Source organism: Parus major, chromosome Z, assembly GCF_001522545.3.
Source record: "Parus major isolate Abel chromosome Z, Parus_major1.1, whole genome shotgun sequence".
In the NCBI taxonomy this organism is placed as follows: domain Eukaryota; kingdom Metazoa; phylum Chordata; class Aves; order Passeriformes; family Paridae; genus Parus; species Parus major.
Window position 1 is genome coordinate 45,009,228 of NC_031799.1, and position 23,039 is coordinate 45,032,266.

The following is a 23,039-nucleotide window of genomic DNA, read 5'->3' on the forward strand; positions in this document are numbered from 1 at the left end:
ACAGTTGTTGGTTCTACATGCTGTGCATTTCCTGCTACTGATCAAAGGGTTGCTGCATTTTCCCACCTATGCATAGCTGCTGCTTTTCATTAGGAGATTGGGGTAGGAAGGGGACACGTGGGAAGAGTCTGTATGAAGAAACAAAAGCAACTGTGAAGGCTGGCACTGCAGCTGTGGCCAGGCTGCATGTGTTGGAAATGTTTGTCCATGAACAGATAGACAAATCACAAAGAATAAACTTTGACTTTTAGATAATCCCTCAAGTTTTCCAAACAGTCTCCAAACAGTTTCCAAGCCAGATTGGTACCAGTGTGTGGAAGGTATTAAAAAAACCTCCTGGAAAAGCACAAGTATGGCTGTGAGTTTTGTCTGTGGTTTTCAAAATCACCCATCTTGAAATACACAAAGGGACACCTGAGGGACAGATCATCACCACAGTGAAAGTTTCTTCCTTTTATTCAATTCCTCTGTTATTATCCACTCTGACAGGCTGAACTGTTGGTCTGACACAGGCATTGCCTGAGATTTTGTTCTGGATTTGTCTGGACTAGTTAATTTTCTTCACATGTCTAGTATGGATTGTGTTTTGGATTTGTGCTGGAGACAGGGTTAATAAAATAGAGATGTTTTTGTTATTGATGAGCAGAGCTCACACAGAGCCAAGACCTTTTCTGCTTTTTGTACTCATAAGCTGGTGAGGAAATTGGTGGTATGTGGGAGGGTGGGAGGAGACACAGCCAGGGCAGGTGACCCAAATTGACCAAATGGATGTTCCAGATCATTTGACATTCTTGACAACCATTTCAAGCTGACTGGAAGAAGGAGGAAAGAGGGATATTTGGAGTGATGACATTTGTACTGCCAAGTCACCATGAGGTGGGATGAGGCCCTGCTGTCCTGGAGATGGCTGAACATCTGCTTGCCCATGGGAGGCAGTGAATGAATTCCTTGGTTTGCTTTGCTTGTGTTTGTGGCTTTTGCTTCCCCTGTTAAATTGACTTTATTGGAAGCCATGAGTTTTGCAACTTTTATTCTCCCAGAACCCACTGTCTGAGCAAGTGGCTGTGTGGTGTTTTGGTGTCTGGGCTTAAACCACAACTGACATACAGGTATTTTTACACTGTTACAACACAGTATTTCAGCTTGGAGTAATGAGAAGTGGCAGGAACATCTTGCCCTGGTAAGTGTTTTAATGGTTTTTTTTTTCAGACTACATTCTAGAAAATGGTACAATCAAGAGAAGTAAACCTCTTGTTAATGTCTAGTATAGCATGATATATACTGCTGCACATATTTGTATTTATTGTGCAGGGTGTCTGTTGTTGCCCTTTCACCACGCTTCATTAGCAGTCTAATGATAGAGCAAGAACAGTCTAATGAAACCCAGGAACGTTTAAAAGTTAGCCTTGTCACATAATTAAACAGTGAATGTGCAAGGATACCTCATTGCTGATTATTGCAGTTTTAATCCACTTTTCTTAAGTACAAATAGAAATATATACATATTTATACATACACATGCTCCACACATATTTATATGGATTATTTGAAGCAGCTCTGCTGATAAAACTCAATGCCAGTCTGATAATGTTCTTCAGCACTGGGTGAGGAGAGTAGGATGAGTAAATAGTGAAGTGAGTACCTCAGTGGCCTTTCAGAGTCTACTTTTGACATGTGGCACTGTACTTTGAGAGTGGGACCCTACCATTCATTACTTTCCCAGCTGTATATTACGTTCCCATGCAGGTTGGAGTAAAGGAGCCTATTCATGGTTCCAAAAAACTGGCATTATCACATGGACCTTGTGCTGAGCAGCCAACCTGACACTGTTTTCCCTCATCCCACAGCCTCAGGGGCACATGGGCATAGCTCACCACATTGGTAGTGCAGTCTGTAAGAGAATATGGATGGGCACCTCAAAATGGCTTTTTACTACTGTTTGTAAACAATGGGTTTTGAAGTGGGATGACATAGAAGAGTCTGCACATGGTTACTTCAGGCAAAAAGATCTCATGAGAGACGTGAGTTTTATGGTCAGGTAAGGAATGCTGTCTGCTGCTGGCAGTTCTTAGGCTTCTATTGCTTTTCCAGTGCTTTGCTATTTATCACTTCCCCAGTGTCCACCTTCCTGTGCTGCAGTAACCCCTTCAAAGGACCTTGAACAAGTTTCTGCACAACAAAACTAAAATCAGAAAAAGTAAATGCAAAGTAAACAATAAATTAGAGCTAGGATAGATGACATATAATCCTTCATACACACAGATACACAAACACATACACATATATAGAGAGAGGGAGAAAGAACTGCCTGAAAATTGCAGAAATTGTTGATATAACAGCATTTATGGAACTTATCTGGTGATAAAGGCACCTAGAGACAGCCAAATACACATCCCTGCGAGTATTTCTTTTCAAACATCACTCATCACATTGCTTGTTTGCCTGATTGTACAATTGCTAGGATGCTGTCAATTCTGATGGAAGGTGGCACTGCCCAGGCAATTGATGTGATGACCAGGATGGACTGCTGTAATGGCTCTTTCCTTTTTTTAAAAAATTCTCATGATCCAAAGCTCCCTTTATTTTGCCTAGATTTTAGTTGTGATAAATCTTCTTTTAGCCCCTGGTGATTGTCACAGAGCTCCACAGAGACTGGATTTTCTTACAGAATTCACACCACGAACTACTAGAGTGGCAACCTGTCTTTAAAAGAAACATATAAATATATATATATGGGCACACACACATACACATTGGCAGGAGGAAGGTAGCATCAGACAGATGCAGATACAAGGACTGAGGGGCACAGTAATTTTACATCCATGGAAATCTCTTCCATCGATCATTTGTGCTACGTGGGAAGCCTGTGCCATTATCCAGACAAAATGACGTGTCTGTCAGATTTGTCTGCAGAATTGGCCTGCCTGCTACAGTTGCTGCCCAGATAGCAGCTCGATTTATTATCAACAGCATCACCACTGCCATAACACTGCTTCATGCTGCACTATGAGTGGCTGTGATGCTATTAGATGTGACACCCAAGTTATGTAACAGCAGTGCACACCACAAATGGCCTAGTGGGACTTGAGGTAAGTGTAATCCATGGAGATTTACTGAGGGATTCATGAACTAAGGCATGTCAGCATTTTTCTGTGTTTTCCTTAAGGAAGAACTAAATGGACAATTTGGTGCCAAACTATGCCTGTATCCCATGGTATTGAAAATCTCTGGGGGAGATTTTGATTATATCCTAAAAAATGTCAGTACCACTTTGAAAAGAATTTTCATTGCCTCCTTTTGTTCCAACAGTACTCTAATTGCACTCTCTCAGTATTACTTTGTTGTGTGACTATATAGCAAAAGGGAAGGGCAATTCCATCAGTCAATAAACTGACGTGTGCTACTCATGTAAGTTTATTCTCATCATGCTTTTGACCAAGCTCAAAAACCTCTTATATTTTCTGCTGGCAGTCAGAAGGCTAGCAGTGCAGAGCAAAGAGCCAGGCAAAACAGAAGTGTCTAAGCTGTGGGTTTGAGGCGGGATTGTCTTGTTTTGGTTTGGTTTTTTGTTTTGTGTTTGTTCCGTTTTGTTTTTGGTTGGTTTTGTTTTTTTTTTTTTTGGCAGTTGTGTTATTACCAGCTTTGTGTGTGCTATCTCTTACGGAGATCCTGATATTTAGTGTCATTTGGGAGAGGGTGGAATTTCTGCAGTTAATAACAGTGCAGTAAGTTCTCAGTCCTCTCCCTCTTCTTACATGACTTCTGTACTCAGGGCTGATAACCTACCACTGAGGATGTGTGCACTACAGCCTGTCTTGGGTTATTATCTGACTCATTCTTTCCCAGAGACAATTAATTCTCTTATGGAGAAGATTTATCAGAGTTAGGTCTGGAAAAAGGCAAACCCTTCCTTCTTCTGCTCGAGGGAATATTAAACTTACTTCAATCTTATGCTTTGCTTGGAAGTTTCCTGGAGAAGTGGTGCAAACCTAAATCCTGATGGATAGTGAGGAAAGACTGGGATATGTAAATAGCTGCACTAGGTTGAGGGAGGCTCACACAGTTGGTAGGAAGTCCTTTGGCATTCTGGTTTCACTGTTTTTGGCTTCCTCCTGGCAGAAAGACAAATGGCAAGTCGAAGAACATTTCACAGTGTGCCTTGGATTCATGTAGGCAGGGTTCTTCTGAACTAAACGTGGGAGGGAGGGAAGGAAGATGGAAAACTCAGCCATCTGTCAACATTTTTAAAGTCACATTGAGAAGGGACATTTTTATTCTCAGGGCTTTTGGAAAACTTTCCCTGACAGCACATTTCACAGAGGACTCTTTCTGACAGGGACTGCTATCTATTTAGTGACACATCTGGGGAAGCAGATTGCACTGTGCAGAGTTGAAGTTCACCACAGGGCTATGAGCAGTTCAGGGAAGTGGAAGATTGGAGGGAAAAGAAGCTTGAAGCCATTGTGTTTTGACTCTAACACTGAAGTGCATATTTAGATGGTGTTTACTCTCTGGTAATACCCACTGTCACTCAACAAGGTTCTGAAAATCTGTTCTATGGAGAGATTTTCTAATGCATACACAGAAAATAATTAACAAACTGAAGAAACCCCAACTGTCATGAAGACAACTAAGCACATACTTCCCTGATATTACAACCAACCCTCCCAACCCAGTCTTTCTTCCAGTTTTTTGTGTTTTTCAAAAAGCATACAGAAGAAAAAATAGGCGACAGAATCATCTGCGTGTATTTTGCTCTTCAGGGGTAAAAAATACATTAATAGCAGTGGTAGTTGTAGGACACAAAAAATAGATCATCTGTATTTCTTCCTGTATTTCTTGTGATGCAACACACAGTCTTTTGTGATGCATTTTGCACAGATGTGAAACAAAAACCTTCTGAATTTTCTGTTATCCATTGTTACACAAAAAATATTTTTTATGGTCAAGAAGGAAGCATATTAAGGAAGAAATAAAGCCAGAATTTTATTGTTAATATGATTAAAATACTGAGAGGCTATGCAGTTTTATTTCATCTCCAATTGTTGCAAAAATGAAAGAATAGCAATGTAGCTGGAATATTGCTCTGAAATTGTCACAAATACCCAAGCACACACATACACACAGAGCCTCTGCTTCATTTAGCCCCTTTCCTCTATTCTGTGCTTCCCCTTTTACTGCTCCCTTGTATTCTAAAAATTCTGTACTGGTTGAAGTCACAGGGGGATGTTATTGGGAGCTATCAGCATCCAGAGGCCATTACCAGGAAGAATGTTCATGTTATGAATTCCTCTTTGTCCCTCCCGTATCACTTGGGATAATTCTTATATATTGCTAAGATACTTCTCTCTTCTACAGTGTCTGCAGCTCCATTTCACACACAAGTTTAATACACCCTGGGCCATCTCAGAGTGTTCCCTCTTTGTTCTGTTGATACCCCCAAGCCCAGTTTGTCCAGGTTCACACTTTAGCTGACCATGAGCAATCTGTTTGCAGCTTTGCTCCTCTGTGCCACATCCTGGGTCCTTCTCAAGGCCTCTGCTGTCCTACCAGGCCTGGGTTTGTCAGCACTTTGTCATCAAGTTGCTGTTGCATAAATCTCATTGCTCATGAAGTAGCAGCTTGTCATTGTTGTCTGTGCAAAAACTGTGGTTGTACCAAGAGAAGCAAAAGTAAAACAGATCAGGGACAGGCACCTGGTCAGCTGGAGACATTGCTGCCACAGCCAAGAGAAGCCACAGAAAGCTACAGGCAGGCCAAGGACAGTTCAGAGAGGCAAACCTTAGAGGTCTCAGTTCACAGGTCTCATTGCTTGCAACCTTTACAGTCTAATTTACTAGCAGTGACAATGTTCTGAAAGAGGGTCACACACAAAAACAAGAGAAAGAGCAACAATACTTGGTCAGCCTTGTGCTGGAAATACCCTGGCTCTGACAGCTTCTGGGTGTGAAGCTCTAGAGAGCCTGGAGGAAGGTTCAGATCTCAATTCCTTGTTAACCAGCATGCCTGCTTTCCAAGCTGAATGTGCAAGTAAGAGGAAGAAGAGGAAGCTAATTTTCTTAAACTCTTCTTAGAAATGTCTGGGTGCACCTGAAGGCAGGTCGAGCATGTGGGGTGTTCTGCATGGAGAGAGGGGAACAGCAACCTGTGTTCAGGCCTTTGCATCACCACAGGCTTCCCATGCTCAGTCACCTGGTCTGTCTGTCTCACTGTTAGCATCTTGCAGCAGGCATTGGGAAGGTGGGGATGGCTGGGTCACCAGGGGCTCACTGCAGCTGCTGGAATCAGGTGAGTACAAAGGAGGATGGACAGGCACGCTGGAAAAGTAGCATGCACAGACAGACAAGCATGGAAGCCTTACTTATTCAGAACTACATCCATCTGTCTCTATGTACACACACCTTCAAATGGAATTTCCAGCTTTTGGAAACACTTAATATTTTAATTTTGCCCCTGTTCTCTACCACAAAGGGGATAATAAAATTCGCTGCAAAATCCAAGCATTTCTGAGCTGTTTGTTCTCTGAAATGTTTCTGCCTTTCTTCTTAGGTGGGATTTCCACTGAATTACAACAGACTAGGCACTACAAAATTTTGTGTCTTTCAACTTCTCCTTCTTCCTCCTTCCCTCCTTCCCTCCTTCCCTCCTTCCCTCCTTCCCTCCTTCCCTGCCCAGTGAATAGGCTGTTTAAAGCCCTGCAGAAGACACAGTCACATCCACAGAACTCAACAAAGGATGGGTCAGCTGTGCTGCAACATTATTCTGCTGAAGATTATGGTCCAGGGAGAAGAGTAAAATGTCCTGTAAGGTCTATGTATGTGACATACCAATCTATCTGTGCATGCTGATAGTCAGCCCTGACCTGCTGAAAAAAGAAACAGCAAAAAGGAGAGCACTTGTTTAAAGAAGTTGCTAATAAATTATGAGTGTCTGGAAGACAACAGCACCATATGGATCAAGTAAAGATAAAGAAAACCTGCAGACTCCCAAGGGAGTACTTCTGCTCTGGGGTATGCTCCAATCTGATACTGGCTGAACCTGAAAATGGGAAAGCAACAACCACATTCCTCAGCCTAGGCACAGGCCCAGGACACTGGGATGGGCTCCAGTCTTCTCCTGACAGAGTCCATTTTCTTTTGGCTGCACTCTGTCTCCGAGTAAAGCAGTGTTTCTGTAGTTTCATGTGAACTACTCAAGGAAGATAACTCCACGCTTCTGCCTGAGAAGTAAAAGCCTGTCAGCTGATGTACCTGCACTCCTGCTCTCTTAGGAAATTTGCTTTCCATCAGATGGGCCCTGAGAGGTTCAGAAGATCCCAAACTGTAAAGAGAGAGGTGCAGAGAAGGTTGTGTCTGAATATGAAACATTTTTAAATGAAATTGCTCTGTTAGTAAAAACAGGTGGTTTCAGGATCTCTTCCTGATGCTCATAAATTTTAGTGAGGTTATCCAATGTGTTTATCATCAGAACCTCATCTCTGTTCATGGGTGGGGATTAACTGCAGTCAGTCTAGAACTGGGATGAACTGAAAACAGTACTCAGGAGATGCAGAGGACTGAAATGTACCTGTTTTACTGGTGCTTCAGGGTAAGAAGATGACTCCCACTGTCTGATGTGAGAGAATGAGCATGGCTACTTGAGGGCGAGAGGAATGGCAGACTTGTCTTTACAAATAAGCTGTGGGTCTGCCAGTAAATAAAATAAGCACTGAGAGATAAAAGAAACAATGTGATGGATTCCACTGATTGATGAAAGGAAAAAGATATTTGCCTTTACAAACAAACTGTAGGTTTGCTGGTAAATGAAATTGGATATTGAAAGAGAAAAGGGAAAACACCATAAATTCCATAAGATTAAAAATTAAGAGGGAGGGTTATACACTAGATGAGAATCCTAGGTATCAGGCATTCTGGGAAGTCTGTACCTCTCAAATACCTCAGCCAGTGGGGAAAGAGAGAAGGGACATACAGCTGGGAAAGTAGGATAAAAAGGAGGCTGCATCCTCCAAAAATTTGCGAGACCCCAGGGGAACACCCTATGGCCTCTCCCTTTATTTGAATAAAGTAAAAGGGCTCTTCTGTCTCCTTTTTGGACATGAACATCTGGTGTTTGTGGATTAATTTTCCTGATAAGGGGTAGAAGACACACTGCCCCTCCTGCCACTCCTTCCCTTTCCCTGTACAGCAAAGTCATACCATGTCACCACTCTAATTAAATTAGTCTGTTTATGTCTCTGTTTATGTTCATCCAGACATTGCACAACATCAGAAATCTGGAAAGCAGTTTTCAGGCCGTGGAGGGCCAGGAAGAGATCAACAGAATCTGACAACATGCAGAAATTTTCTGGTGGTGTCATCTTCCTGAAACATCTGCTGTGAAGTGCTTCTCTTCCAGTTTTATTCTTGATTAGCCCTTTCTCTGTGTCATCTTTATTCTATTTTTATTGCTTAGAGTACAACTTAGAGCTTAAATAATATCTCAGATTATTAGAAGCAGAGTGTTTCTACCCTTCAAAATAGGAATGAAAGTAAGGAAAGAAAAAAATATGTCAGCAATTTTAATACAAGTTGTGGATTTCATGGGGGCTTCTGCTTAATTAAAGTATTTTTTTAAGTTGTGGCATCCTTCTAGTGCTCTCCTTGGTCCTTATGTGATAGAAGGAAAAATAAAAACACAATGGTTTTTCATGCCTTCCTGTGCTAAATGTCAGTGTGAATAGGTTTAAATGTGCTCTCATTTCTTGGTAGGCATTTTATTTCCAGGCCATTTGAGAGAGTGGTTACTCAGATTTGTCTGCTGTTGCACAGGGTGGGGGAGAGGAGCTGAATGTTACCTCTGCAGTATCATAAAGAAGTGGAGCACTCATTCATATTCATAATTAACAGCAAAACAGCTGCAAATGCTATGTCGGGCTCCTCTCAATTTGTGTTAGCTTCCTTGTTTGCATACATCCAGTGATCACTTAGCTACTGTTAAGGAACAGGAAAATGTTTCAAGGTGACACTGTGGAGAATCCCGTGCATGCTCCCTGCCAGGCATTGCACTCATTTCCAACACAACCACCTCTTTCCTTGCAACGAACCAGTGCTGAGGCCAAGTACATCCAGAAAATATTTTTACTATTAATTCTTACTATTCAAGTCTGAAGGTGACTTTTAAAACAATAAATCATAAAGAAATGAAGATAGAAATTCAAAAGCTGTGTTTTCCTAGTACATCTTAAAAACAGCCAACATTCTTCCCAGATTCTCAATACTAGGGCAGAAATGTCCCTCTTATGCTCTGCCACTGTGCAGGAGGGAAGTGCAGAGCTGCCTGCTTCCATGGCAAACAGGATTTTGGGCATGACACTGTTCCCAGGGCATCCCTGGTAACCGCAAACTGACAGTCCTGCCTGTGAAAGGGGCTGCCAGCTCTATATCCACATTTCAAGTCTATTTCCTTAGGTCCTTAGGCAGTAGTGACTGTTTGTGGATGTTTTCTTGTCTTCTGCTGAACTGCACCTCTTTATCTGCTCATCGACCAGCGTGCTGCCATTCAGCACTTCCCTTCCCATTTCGAGTGTATAGGTGGTGCCTGCAAGAAGAATGGGAGAATGAAGAGCAATCCCTGTGTCAGTAATTCTTTAGAAAAACGAGTGTCAAAGCACTGCTCTTCCCAGTTCTACAGTTCAGAGGTAGTGAGAGAGCTGTGGACTGGCTCCCATAATCCCAGTTGCTAGTACTATCTGACTTAAATCTCTCTTTGGAGTCTTTTCCCCGGGAGAGCACTCCTGGCCTCTATCTGAGATGGTTCTGGTGAAAAAAACAGGGCAGAAAAGAACTTTGAAAATTACATTGCCCATTTCCCACCTTAAGCAACATGGATCTTCATCCTACTTAATTTGCCTCTGAGCAAGGCAGAATTTGTCTTTTGAATGTCTAAATATAATAAACCAAACGAAATTAATGCCAGGTTGTAACAAATGGTCAGACGTGTTATATGTTAGAATTGACTTGGCACAGCCAGCACTGCACACTTTTCAGTCAGATGGGATTTAGGTAGTGCTGCTGTTTCTATTTCTAGCAAAGTATCTTTGGATGAAGGAACACTTTTACTTTTTTTTTATTTTTTTTTTTTTTACTTTTTTTTTTCCCCCTGCTACTTTTTAGTTTGTAAATGATACAACAAATAATTCTCGCTTTCTTGTGTTTTAGTAATAAATTTATCTTCCGCTCCCCCCCCCCAGGGAAGCTACAGGGTAGCATAGTCACTCTCTTCCTGATTAAAAGGTTCTTTTGAATTTGCACACTGATTTAAAGCTTAACAAATCCAATCTTTAAATGATCCAAACTTTGGCCAATTTAAATTATCTTTTTGGATAATTTTGTCTATTTAAACATATAATAATTATTAATCATTTTCTGCTTGCTTATCCTCTCCAGGAGTCCCATGTATCCCAAAATCCTCAGTGGACTGTCCTGAGGAATGCTCCCCTCCTGAGAAACCCCTTCAGGCTTCTCAGATATTCCAGGCTCTTGCGAATTCCCTTCACAATTCTCAGCCCCTGGGTTCAAGGACTTACTCTCCCTTAAACCAATCTCTGGCAGCAACTAACCAAGAAATCTCTGGTACCAGGAGAATCTTGATCCCCCTCACTCACTCCGTGGCTCAACTTCCCCCCTCCGTTAATATAATTCTGTTGCACTAGCCTGTCTTTTGCCAACTATTTGCTTCCTGCCTAATTCTCTCTCTTTCTCAATTAGTTTTACCCCCCTCGACTACTTCTCTCTGGCTACTTCTCTTCGCAATCCCTCTTAGCTACCTACTTAAGTCGCCAGCTATTTCTCTTTTTAAAGAAAGTTGAACCTGACTCAATCACTCTCCTCCTGAGTCACTTCACTCAGAGATCAGATTGCTCCCTTCTCCCTGAGGACTTTCCTGTGGGTTTTAAGACTGTGACTCTACCTCCCGTCTCTCCCGGGGATTTTCACTCATTCTTCTCTTTCCCTTCCCTCCCTTCCCGGTCGGTCCCCTCGTGGAGAGACGAAAGCTGGGTACTCGGAGGTCTGCATTTGCTGCAGGGGTCCGGGCTGCTCAGCCCCCATCTCAGACACCACACACACACACACACACAAGCACACACACACAAGCACACAGTTGCCCCTCATGCCCAACCCTGTGGTACTCACACAGTCCATTTTCCCACACGGTTTTTGTGCACAAGATGTTCTACAGGCACCTTTATCTCTAGCCGGCACTCCTACAGGAGCTTTTCTTTGTGCGCCTTTTACTGCAAGTTTCTTTTGCTTATGCTTTATCTTAATTGAAACCCTTTTTCCAAAGGAGCACAATCTAACCTTGGGACTGCCTTAAAAGATTGGTGAGGAGCTCCTTCCCACAGTCAGCTGGTCTTGGACTTGGGTTCCAGGGTTTCAGCACCAAATTGTTATAAATGAAATTAGAATTTTGACTACCAGGTCCCTTGGGTTAATGGCAGTTCAATTAAAAACGAATGCAATTTAGTGAATTGAATAGTAATTTGATATGAAAGAACACAGTTTAGTAAAAGAATATAATTTAGCAAAAAATTACAATTTATATATAATCTGCTAGTAATTAAGTTTGATTAAAAGCATAAGCAAAACCAACTGGGGTACAGGGAGGGCTTATCACCCCACCTCACGTCCAAAACCGACCAGGGTACGGAGGCTTCCCACCCTGCCTCACCTACAAAACAAAGCCCTTCAAGCTAAACTTATACACTCTATGCCTATACATATCCATTATTGTTTCTCCTAAGTTTCCTCCTATTTCCCATTTTTCTGACTTTACGTCACTTTTCTTCACGGTGCACGCTTCACTTGTTGTTAGGCGGTCTTCAGCCTTCCTTTGGTGGTCTTTTGGCGAAGGCTTCTCCTCTCCCTCTCTGTCCTTAGGATAACCTTGCAGGCTTGCGTGTGCATACGAAGCGTTGCGCTACGTAAGGCTACTAATTAGTCTGATATTTACTGGCCCAATGCCTAAAGTCATTCTAATTTTGTCCATCTCAAGGCTGTTTCAGTCTTGAGACATCACACAACTTCTAAACTACATCCTATACCTCAATTTTAACGTGTAACATCTGTAAAGGGGTACATCTGCTTTGTAACACTGATTCTTTTGATTGCTTCTAATAATAACTTTCCAAACAGTTACAATTTAGTTAGGATGAATCAATTACATTTATTACAATCCCCCATTTCTCTTTTTGATCACCTTGATTTGTGCTTCTGAATTTTCATACTCTTTTGAATTTTTAGTTTTGTTCCTTGTGTTCTCTTGATTTTCATTTCTAATTTTTTTAATGTTTCTCTTGTTGCATTAAGCTTTTCACACTCTCTTTCAAATGAGGTTAACATTATTTTTAGCTATTACAGTTTCTTTTCGTTCAGTATTCTTTGAATTACTGAATGAATTAGTCTAATAAGGCACAGAATCATACAAGGTCAAAACAATAATCTTAATATAAAACACTATATAATAAATTTTAACTTTTTCCACTAAATATTTGTAAAAAGGTTATCTCACTAATCAGTCTTCAAAATAAAATTCTATTTTTGAACTGGTACATGTGCTCCTCTTTTAATGTCTTTAGCAATTTTTGTGATGGCTTTTCTATGATCATTTATCTTTACAGAACACTCAAATTCATTAAACTTTCTACAAATTTCCCCTTCTTCTGTTAACAGATAGTCCAGGGTAATTCTGTTTTAATAAACAAATGCTCACCTTTGTGAACACTGTTTGGCCAGCAACTTTAGAGCAGTAGAGGTATGGTTTGAAACAACTTTAATTACTGCCTGTAGCCTTGTGAACTGATTCAATAGATAGGTTTGGGTTTGGTATCTTTAAGATCCATCTTCAGCTTAAGTGGCTGGGTCATTTCTCTGCAGGCCATTTGTTTTCACTTCATTTCTGCTTTCTTCTTGCTTTTGGAAAGTCAAGGTTTAAGTCTCTTTTATTGTTCTTTAATGTTTCATAAAGTGGTGTTCTTAACATATCACTCCTGGACCTCAGTGGAACGAAGAAGGAGGGTCGTATAACTCTTAAGGTAGAGATTTTTTTCCACTTTTGAGGTAATTCACTATACACTCTTTACTCACAAAAGATTTAATATATTATATCAGGGCCTTTCCATTTGTTACTTGTTTTATTCGGTTGTTCTTAATAGAATTTTAGGTCGCTTCTGGATTGGTAAGGGTTAGCTCCAGAACTTTTATTAGTCTCTCACATTTCCACAGCTATTTTTTTTTTTCAGTTCTTTTAAGTCTTTCATAAATTTAACATTCAAATAATTTTAATTGTGTTACAACTTCTTGCGTTAAACTTACAAGAAGATTTTAGTTAAAGTTGGCAAATCTCAGTTGCTATACTGCTGTTTCAGCTGTTCACACTACTTACTCATTTTCTCTGATTCTTTCTTTGGGATCTTTTTTATGCTTTTATAAAATTAGTGTGATTTTAACAGGCAGAATTAACATATGGATGTGCCACAAACACAGACTTTATCTGGTTTTTGATCTACACAAAGTGATTGCATTTGTCACAGGGATCGGAATGATCGTGATTTTGCTTTTGCACATTTTGTTTTCTCATTGTTTGCTGTTGTGCTGCTTGTTTTAATACCACTTGTTTCTTTCTTATCTTTATGGATTCTGTCTCATCTTGCTTTATGGTTTTGGCCAGTTGCCAAGGGTATCTTAATAAACACAGTGAAAGTAATCCTCAGGAGTTTTAACTCCCTGCCTTCCTCAAGGCCCCTTGGGTTGCAGCCAAGGGCTGAGGTGCCAGTCTTCTTGGTAGCTAAGTTTATATCCTGGGATCTGGTCACTGGCATGTTTGGTCTCACTGGTACCCTCAGTCTTGGTTTACAAGTGGAGTCAAAATCATGTTGTCATGTTGGCAATTTTCTATAACATATCTAAATCCATGCCTTGGTAGCAGGCCATAATTCTATCAGTGAACTGCAAAAAAAAGTGGTGTTTTCAGCTGCATTTAATTTCTTCCCCTTATTAGAGAAACTACTTTTTAGAGAACCCAAACAAATTTTCAGCCATTTTTGATAATTTTGAAAAAATTATAGAAGACAATGCAGTGGATTTCATTATTAAATTTGAGCTGGCTTGTCTGAAAAGGCTGAAGATGCACACCTAAATCTATCCAGGCTGAAAACAGGGGAAGTAATTAAATTAGTTCCTTTCTTTGGCTATTCAGCTTCCTGTTTAACTATAAAATTGTTGAAACTAATTAATATGGAAAAACTATTGATTATAAAATGTCATATTTCTGAAATATGAGCCATAAATATGAGTGTATTTTAATGAAAGTTGACATGCCAGTTCCTAGGTCTTAAATGAAATACGATTCCTTATTGTGCAAATAGCCTGGAGTGAGAGAATGTTGTAAGTTACAGAAAGCTCTGTGGTAATCTATGACAAAAGGGAATAAATCATAATTAATAATCTCTAGATTCCACAGAGGCTTCTTTTTCCCTCAAAGCATCATTAGAAAAAGAAACAAGATGGAAGACTCAAAAGAAAACCCAGAGGTCTTGTAAGAGGAAGAGAAAGTGAATTGAAAATTAATATTGTCAATAAAAAAAAAAAAGTAGGATAGATAATTATTAGCAGGCATCCACTATTGAAGGAAAAATCTAATCTAATATCTTTGACTGACAATTTAAAGGGCACAAGAGATCTGTACTCCTACAGTTATATTATAATTTTTTCATAAATTCAAAGGAGCTATGAAATTTGCTAAGGAATACATGTAGTACCCAGTTAAGTTTGTTGAAATAGAATAAAATCTGCTGGGTAGAAACACACATGATATCTGAGGACAAATTCTGTTTCTCTTGAGGAAGGCCATGGTAAAGCTTTTATGTTCTAAATAGGAAGATTTTGCACTCTACTGCCTGTCAGAAACAAGCTTAGACTTCTATTGTGAGCTTTTTTTTTAGTCTGCAATCATGAATTAAGAGGATGTCTTAATCAGCTTATGGCTGACACTTGTTATACCCTGAAAATTAATGAGTGACTTACCTCAAATTCTACGGAAAAATATATGTTTTCAGTGACTTCAGTGAGGTGTGAGTGTCTCAGAGGTGAACCATGATTTGTGACACATGATATTTTGTGGCATTGTTAGCCTTTCTAACACATTTCTGTTTAGAAACGAGTAAGACAAGAGAGGACAGTTGTGCTATGACAGGTGTACGTGCACCAGGTTTGACTAATTCAAATAGCTTAAGGGTCCTCTAGGGCCTTAAAAGCACTGCCAGATTTACCAACAGATCTTTTCAATTACACATCACACTGTGACTTGACCGCAATGCCATTAGCTATACGATTTTAATCCAATTTGCTGTTACTGAAGACTTCATGCATTGTCCTTCAGGTCTACTCTCTGAAAGCTCTGACAGTCTGGGTGAAGCCAGCTCTCCCAACTTATTTTTAACACAGCTGCTTCTCTTGCTGAGCTTTTAAAATTATTAATAGAGTTCAATTCTCTCAAGCTTTACACGTTAATGCAAAATGAGACTTATGCAATCAAAAACCTCAGTTGTCAAGTGGCTAAAACTCAGGTAGTGAGATGACAAAATGTGGCTTGGTTTCTGTGTGATAGCTGTCATTGCTACATAAAACTAGCAGTATCTGCAATTAAGTTGTGAAATCCATCTCCTTGTTTTAACACTTTAACAGGCCACACTGTCTATATTGGATGTAGCAGGAGAAAATGAAAGGCAGATAATGTCTGTGTATTACAGACATATTTCTGAGATTTTCTGAGGAAATATTGCAGATGCTTGATTCAGCTGTTAATTCCATGTTTTGTTTATGTCAAATCTCTATGCATCATAGAATAATGATGCATAGTTTATGTATAGTACGTATATTGGGTATTTTCACACTCTCCAATGCCTATCAAAGCATATCCCTATTTATTAAATGTCCAAAGGTTATCCTTAGCCTCCATTTCATCAACAGCATTGGCCTCCAAAGACAGGTTTTCAGTCTAGCCACCAGCTTTATGCCAGCTGGTTTTGTACTGGGGTGGAGAAGAGATACCCTGTAGATGGTATCTACAAATCTTTCTCAATTTTCCTTTAAACAGCTCAACTTGAACATTCACCTTTGTTATGCTGCACACAAATCTTGATACCTGGAATAAGCTGCAGCTGGTTTGTAAGCTATTTGTCATGGAATTTTTTCATTTCTTTCTCTGCAATATTTGACTGCTGCTATCCATATCTGGTTGGAATCAATGTATTAAAAAGTTTGGGGGATAGGATCCATTTCTTTCATTTTGTGGGATCATAGTTCATAAATTAAATTTTCTGCAAGTCACAGCAGTAGGAATTTTATCAGCAATAACTGAGAAAATGAAAAGATGCAGTTGTTTGGTTTCAACTTTAAAATTGTAACCAATTTAATTTTGATGTGGAAAATATATCTTTTTCTAGTTTTCTTTTGGTTTTCAGTATCCTATTTCTAGTGGCTAAGCATTCTCAGCAGTGGTGGGGCCTCAGAATATGAGAGAGATGTCCTGTCTCTTAAAGATAGATGTAGGCAAACAAGTACCATTACTCAGTGGGTGGATGCTTTGAGTCTGACACAAATGGTTTAAGGTTTCCTCTAGCTTCTTATAGCTTGTGTAATACACTATGGACTTTACTTAAGTAACTGTCATTTATAAGAAAACATTCATAGCCACCAAATTATATGGTCAGAAGGTTTTGAGCTTTTTTTTAACTTAGTGTTTCCTGTTAGTTTTCAGGTTTTATTTTTTACTGAGAAGGAAGATAGATTAATTATGATTTAGTCTTTTCAGAACTTGTTATTTTATTCTTGGCGCTATCCGAGCTTCTGTCGCTGACAGCACTTAGGCTGGAGTTTGCATGCAAGCTCTCCTAGTGTTTTGATCTATAATCCCTGCTCTCTTTCCTTTGGAACAGAAAAAAATAGTGCTTTAAATTCATATATGAGTTGTGTTCTATTCCACCTCCATAAGTGAAGCAGAAAAATGACCCTAAAAACATTGCTTAATCTGTTGGGAAGATAAACTTGGGTAATGGCAGGAAGCTGTTCAGCAAAGAGATGAAATTGGAGAGAAATTTTTTAATTTTGTTTTCCCATCATCTTAATGTAATAAGCAAAGCAATTTTGTACAGCAGGTCAAACAGTCTACAAATGCAATTTATCAGTACCAGAGGGATATGACAAGAAGTTGCAGCATAGGGGCCCTTTTGCATTTAAGGAAAGGGAATGCTGCAAAGCTCTTCTTCCTTTTGCTCTTTGGTCTTGCCTGAGCACTCAATTTAGGATTGAAGGTGGAACTAAATATTCATTTTGTACGCTTGTTAGGAAAATCATGTTATTCTCATTATTCTTTAATCTGTGTCTCTTTAAAGAGGGTGGATGAACTCTTTATGTCAATCTAACATGTTTAGCTACTCAGTGTTGCTAGCAGAATTATTCCAGGAATCCTCCATGCTAAGAAACTGTTGAAGTCCTAGGACTTAAATATTGGATCCAAAAGGCAGTAAAAAAGTCAGATTTAATATCCTAATTCATGTAAGCTCATTCCAGAATTATCTGGTTGCCTCTGATTATAGTTTCTGCACAATATGAGATAATTAACCACAGCAACAACAAAATCACGTTAAATACCATCCAGTAGTCCATAACCATGTTACTTGTGAAATTAAAACTCCTAAACATTTCTCTCCAAGCTTTTTCTGCCCTGATGCTCTGCTGCTATCAGTAATGCTAAAGGTCACTTGGCATGAATTACTTCAGTGCTCTGTGTCAGCAACCAGTCAAATCCTGCATCTGCTTTGATGAAACTTGCCATTCAGACCTGCTCTGGGATAAGCAACTTGATGTCACAGGCAGATGGTCTCCAAATGACCTCTCTTCAGCCTCTGAAAACCTCAGCAGATTTATTACTGTGGCACACAATAGGGATTTAGGGCTCAGTGGAGTCAAGTGCTGCAGTAGATGAAGATCTAAGAAGATGAAGATCTAAGGAGATGAAGATCTAAGGAGATGAAGAGCTAGGGTTTTCTTTCATGGATGTGTAAATGTGTGGGTAAGGGCTCAGCTTTGCTGACTCTGCTGTGGAGGAGCAGCAGGTGAGGGAAGTGATGCATACTGACAGCTTTATGCTTTTTTCCCCTCAGACCATGGCAATCAGGGGGGACACGTGGCCAGGTCCACGCCATCCCTCATCCTGGTGCTGCCCTGAAGGCACAGCACCCCACCTGTCCTCATGCATGATTGAAGCTCTGCAACCAGTGAGAGCCAGCCCAGTGTCCTTGCCTTGGGACTGACTTCTGGGTGTGTTTTTTGTTCCCCTTCAATTGTTTCCAAACTGGTTATGTTACATATGCAGCATGTTTTACAAAATGTTTTACTGCTGAGTTGAGGGCATGGAAAACAATCACTGAAGTTGATAATTTCAGTCTTGAAGGGAAGATGTAAAAATCACCAGTGGAACACCGTCCAATATAACACTTTCATTTTTTCTGGGATTATCTGTGTACCAGATTTACCAGAAAAATACACTGTGGGGAAGGAATTACTTTCCCACTGCTTTTCAGCTAGACAAAGTGAAAAGCAGGCTGTCCTAGGAACTTCAATTTTGCCAACAATAGTTTTGCTATCTCCAAATAGCTCCGCACAGGTGTCTGCCAAATGTTTATATCTGTCCTGGGAAACTATTTGTCCAAGTGCTTTTATGTGGAACAAAGAAGAGTGCAAGTGCATGCTTACTGCAAAGTGAAAACCACTGGTTCAGCAGATGCAAGCACTCTTTCCCAAGCACTGTGAGCATGCAGAATGCTGCATAGGAAATGGCCAGAGTCACAAAAACTTGGCGGTGCTAATCTGGTCCTGATGAGTCATTGCTTGTTGGTAATGGAATTCTTTAAAGAAAGGAGTGAGTCATCTTGTGCAGTAGCAAGCAGAAATTGAATTGCCTCTGGGCATAGAATTACAGGAAAGTAAAGCCAGGGAAATCCTTTTAGTGCTGCAGTAAAAGCACACAGATTACAGGTGCTGATGCTAAATTGATCGGTCAAAGAGAACAGGAGGGACATGTGACTCTCAGTGCTAGCCAGTAGAGGAATTTTAGGTAGAATGTCCTAGACGACCTCTCAGTAGAAAATTATGTATGCTTTATTGCTACCCTGGTTTCTGACATGGAAATCTTGTCCAAGTCTGCCAGAATGATCTGAAAGCAGTCTTTGTGATAGCACAAAATCTTAACTCAAAGCATTTTTATCTGGTCCTAAATTCAGTATTTAAAGAAAGTGCATAAAGTGGAGAATTTTATGTCAGGGAATCGTCACCCAGGTTCTGGAACACAGAGAAGAACATCTGATCAGCTTAAAAGCTACCCCTCTGTCTTCTTGATCTGGAGTTGCTATGAGAACTGCACAGTTTCCTTGTGTAAATTAACACCTGTGTAGTGCCTTAATGATTTCAGGGCTGCCTGAAATTTGAATAATGCTGCAGATTGAAAGTTGTGTCTTATATCCTCAGTGCCTTGTCTCGTGACAGTAAAATATGCTCGTTTTATAGAATCACAGAAGAGCTGAGGTTAGAAAACCATCTAGACATTCTGAATCCAGGTGTACTACTAAAATAAGGAGCAGGTAGGTTGCTCAGAAATGTGTCCAGCTCAGTCATGAGCATCTTCAAGATTTCACAACCTCTCTGGCCAGCCTTTTCCAGTATTTGATCACATTCCAAGGAACTAAGTTTACTTTAGTTTTTTTTAATGACTTTTTTTCCCTCAGACTTGCTGCATATAATTCATCTATAGCTAGACCAGAGTCTCAAAAGTGGTGCAGATGCATTACTCATTAGCAATAAAGGGCTGGTGTTCCTCTGTGCCTTGCCCAACCATTCCACCCCCGCAGGATGCATATACCTGCTTAGGGCATAATTCATCACAGCTTTGCAGGTTGCTGCTGTGAGAGTTGTACCCACTGCTGCTATCTATCAGGCAGCCTGACCTGTGCCACGATGCATTTCTGTAACTGCAGCAGTGCCATTGCTGCCGCTAGATGTAACCAACTCATACTGTGGAATGAGCTGATTTGCCTGTGGGAGGGTTCATGTAGCTGTGGGGCTTGGCCCTTCTTGCAGTCTGCTCAGCGAGAGTACCCGATTTGTCAGTTCATCTCTGACCCCTGCAGTATGAGACTGCCCATGGAATAAAACTCATACTGCTTTTCCCAGGCCTGGCCTTTCTCTAGAGTAAACTAAAGGCTAAGGGTGGGTGTGCCTTTTTCTATCGTCTCTGTCACAGTGATAAAGTGTAAATACACTTTCATTTCTGGGCCACATTTTGAGGCATGTACTGCATTCCAACAATAATGTCCCCATCTGTTCTCAAACTTCTGGCTTTGGATTGTTGCTTCAGATTGGTAACACATCCCAGGTCTGGCCAGGAGGACCCCAAATCCTCCTAAGAGCAGAGGACTCTTACTTATCCCTGACATGAAATGCTGGAAGGACAGATGCCTAAACCTGGGTCACACCAGCATCCTCTTTTAATGTGTTACTCTTTCTTTTGATAACAGTGGCAAATCATCAAAGTTTTATAAGGAGACAGTATAAAGGCAATTTGGAAAAAAGCAAATTTTCCAAAGTTTTGATAGCTGTACTAACCCACACATTTGATGCCCAGTTTATACCACCAAACTGAAATGGCAAATGTTGCCCAGTAAAAATCACTGTGCTTACAGTGTTTTTCATTCTCTCTTCCATGTCTCTCATTTCTGTGATGCCCTCAGGAGAAGTCACTGATGCTGAGACATACAAACAAACTGAGCCTTCCCTGATCTTCTCCAGCTCTGAGATAAGGTAAATGGAAGTCAAGTGTGTAATAAACTTGGGGCTCATTAGACAATCCTTGACCAGCTGGCCTGGCTGCTTTCTGAACTGAGAGGAGCACAGGTTTCAAAGTAGGACATGGTGACATCTAAGCCATGTATGTGAAATTGTGTGGAATATTTCCCTAGTGGGTAAATTTGTAGGTATGGGTAAATTTTTAGGCTAGACATTTTGAGCTATACATTTATACTAACCTCTGTAATTTATATAATCTGTCTAATATCACTGAAGTATATTATGATTTTGGACTATGGGTACTCTTTTAGAGTCTGTAGGAGAGAATACCAGTTCAACAGTACTTCACCCAAAATCCGAACTTCTGGTTTCCATATGTGTGCATGCGTATGTGCATGATCTGTTTTCATGCAACATCAGCTTTTTCAGATCCCTGTGGAGAACTCAACACTGATAAGAAGGTAAAATATGAAAGCTATTTATAAAAAGTGCTAATACTAGATTTGAGAATACTTGTGTCTTTGTGTGAACACAGTAAAGAGTGGCTTCTGCATTTGCTATAGCAGAAGGGAAAAAAGCCTGGACAACATCAGAACTTGACTGTACTTTAAGTATCATTTTACAAGAAGACACACTGATGGTGCTAGATATTTGCTGCCTAAGTTGTTGCACAGCAAGTGGATGAGCATAAAAACATTTGTGAGTTCTGTGCAAAGATGGTCCTTATTTCCAGCATTAGCAATAGATAAGACTCATAATACTTCTCATTTCCTGTCAGCTTTTCAAGAGCAGTGGTGAGGAGTATTGATGCAGAATGTACAGGCTATGGGGATCAGAACTTGAGACTTCAGGGCCAGATTTTTGACTGCTAGATGGGAACAGTGACTGTTCTCCCACCATATTTGACACTTTATGCTGAAAGACAAAACTGGTTTTATATTACATATATCACATGCAAGCTGGCGGAAAGATGCAACTTCTGAAATTATTCTTTAGTAGTTCAGTAGTTTCTGCATTGGCTATCTTTCACCATTATTTGGGAGAGGGCAGGAGGACAGAGGGAAAGGAGCACAGGCAATGTCTCTGTACCATTTCGTCATTCACAACATGATGATCAATCTGAACAACTGGGAACGTGGTTGCCACTGTCAAATACTGAGTATGTGACATTTTGTTTTCCTTTGCTATGCCTACTGGATGGTTTTGTTGCTACCTGCCTGCCATCCTCCTTTGATTCACTTTCCAAGTAGGAATTGAAGGTGAATGTTTTTCATCTGCTTCTGGCAGTTTGCAGAGCATTAGCCTTTAAATCTATTTATTTTAATTCTTTATTTTAACAGCTGTTTGCCTCACTTTCTTCTTGTCTTTCAGCTCAGTGTCCCTGTGCTTACCTTGATTCTCACTGGGATTTCAGAGGCATGGAGCAGCAACAGCAGCGCTGATCGGCTGACTGATAGATTCATGAGAACTCTGTAAGTTCCTGTTGGTCTTGCTTGGCTTTGCTTTGTAAGTAGAGGAGTATGCACTAGTGTCATAAGTATATCTGATGTTTCTGTCCTCTGCTATGCTTCTGCAAAGAGCTAGCTGCATGTCCCAGCAGATGGAGTAAGATAAACAGCAAATTCACAGCCATTGATATGCTCTGGCTTCCATCACAATTTGAATGCAAACTGGGTGTCATACTGCTAACAGTGTATATATAGGCTGTAGTCAGCTAAATAGAAGGGCCAGATACTTGCTCCTGCTTTGCAGTTCTGTGAGTTAGTGTTAACTGGGTTGGCAGATGTCTCAGAAGTAAATTAACAGTAACAGTCAACTGGAAATCATATACTTCCCCAAGGTCTACAAGCACCCTACTGTCCTACAAAGAGATAAATCGAAGAAGAATGTCAATAGTTCTTAGGGAATTATTCAGTCTTTGATTAATGAAAAAAAAAAAAAAAAGAGGATTGTTTTTCCCATAATTCACCATCTTTTCATATAAAACAAAAACATTGTCACAAGGAGAAACCTTGTATTATTCAAAAGCCCATAATTCTGCAGAGCATTTTGCGAACATAAACAACAAACCTTGGGTGGCCTACACAATCAAAAATACATGTCTTTTCAGTTGCCAGCAGCAGAAGTGTGCCAAGAACTGAGTCAGAAATTACCCCCAGG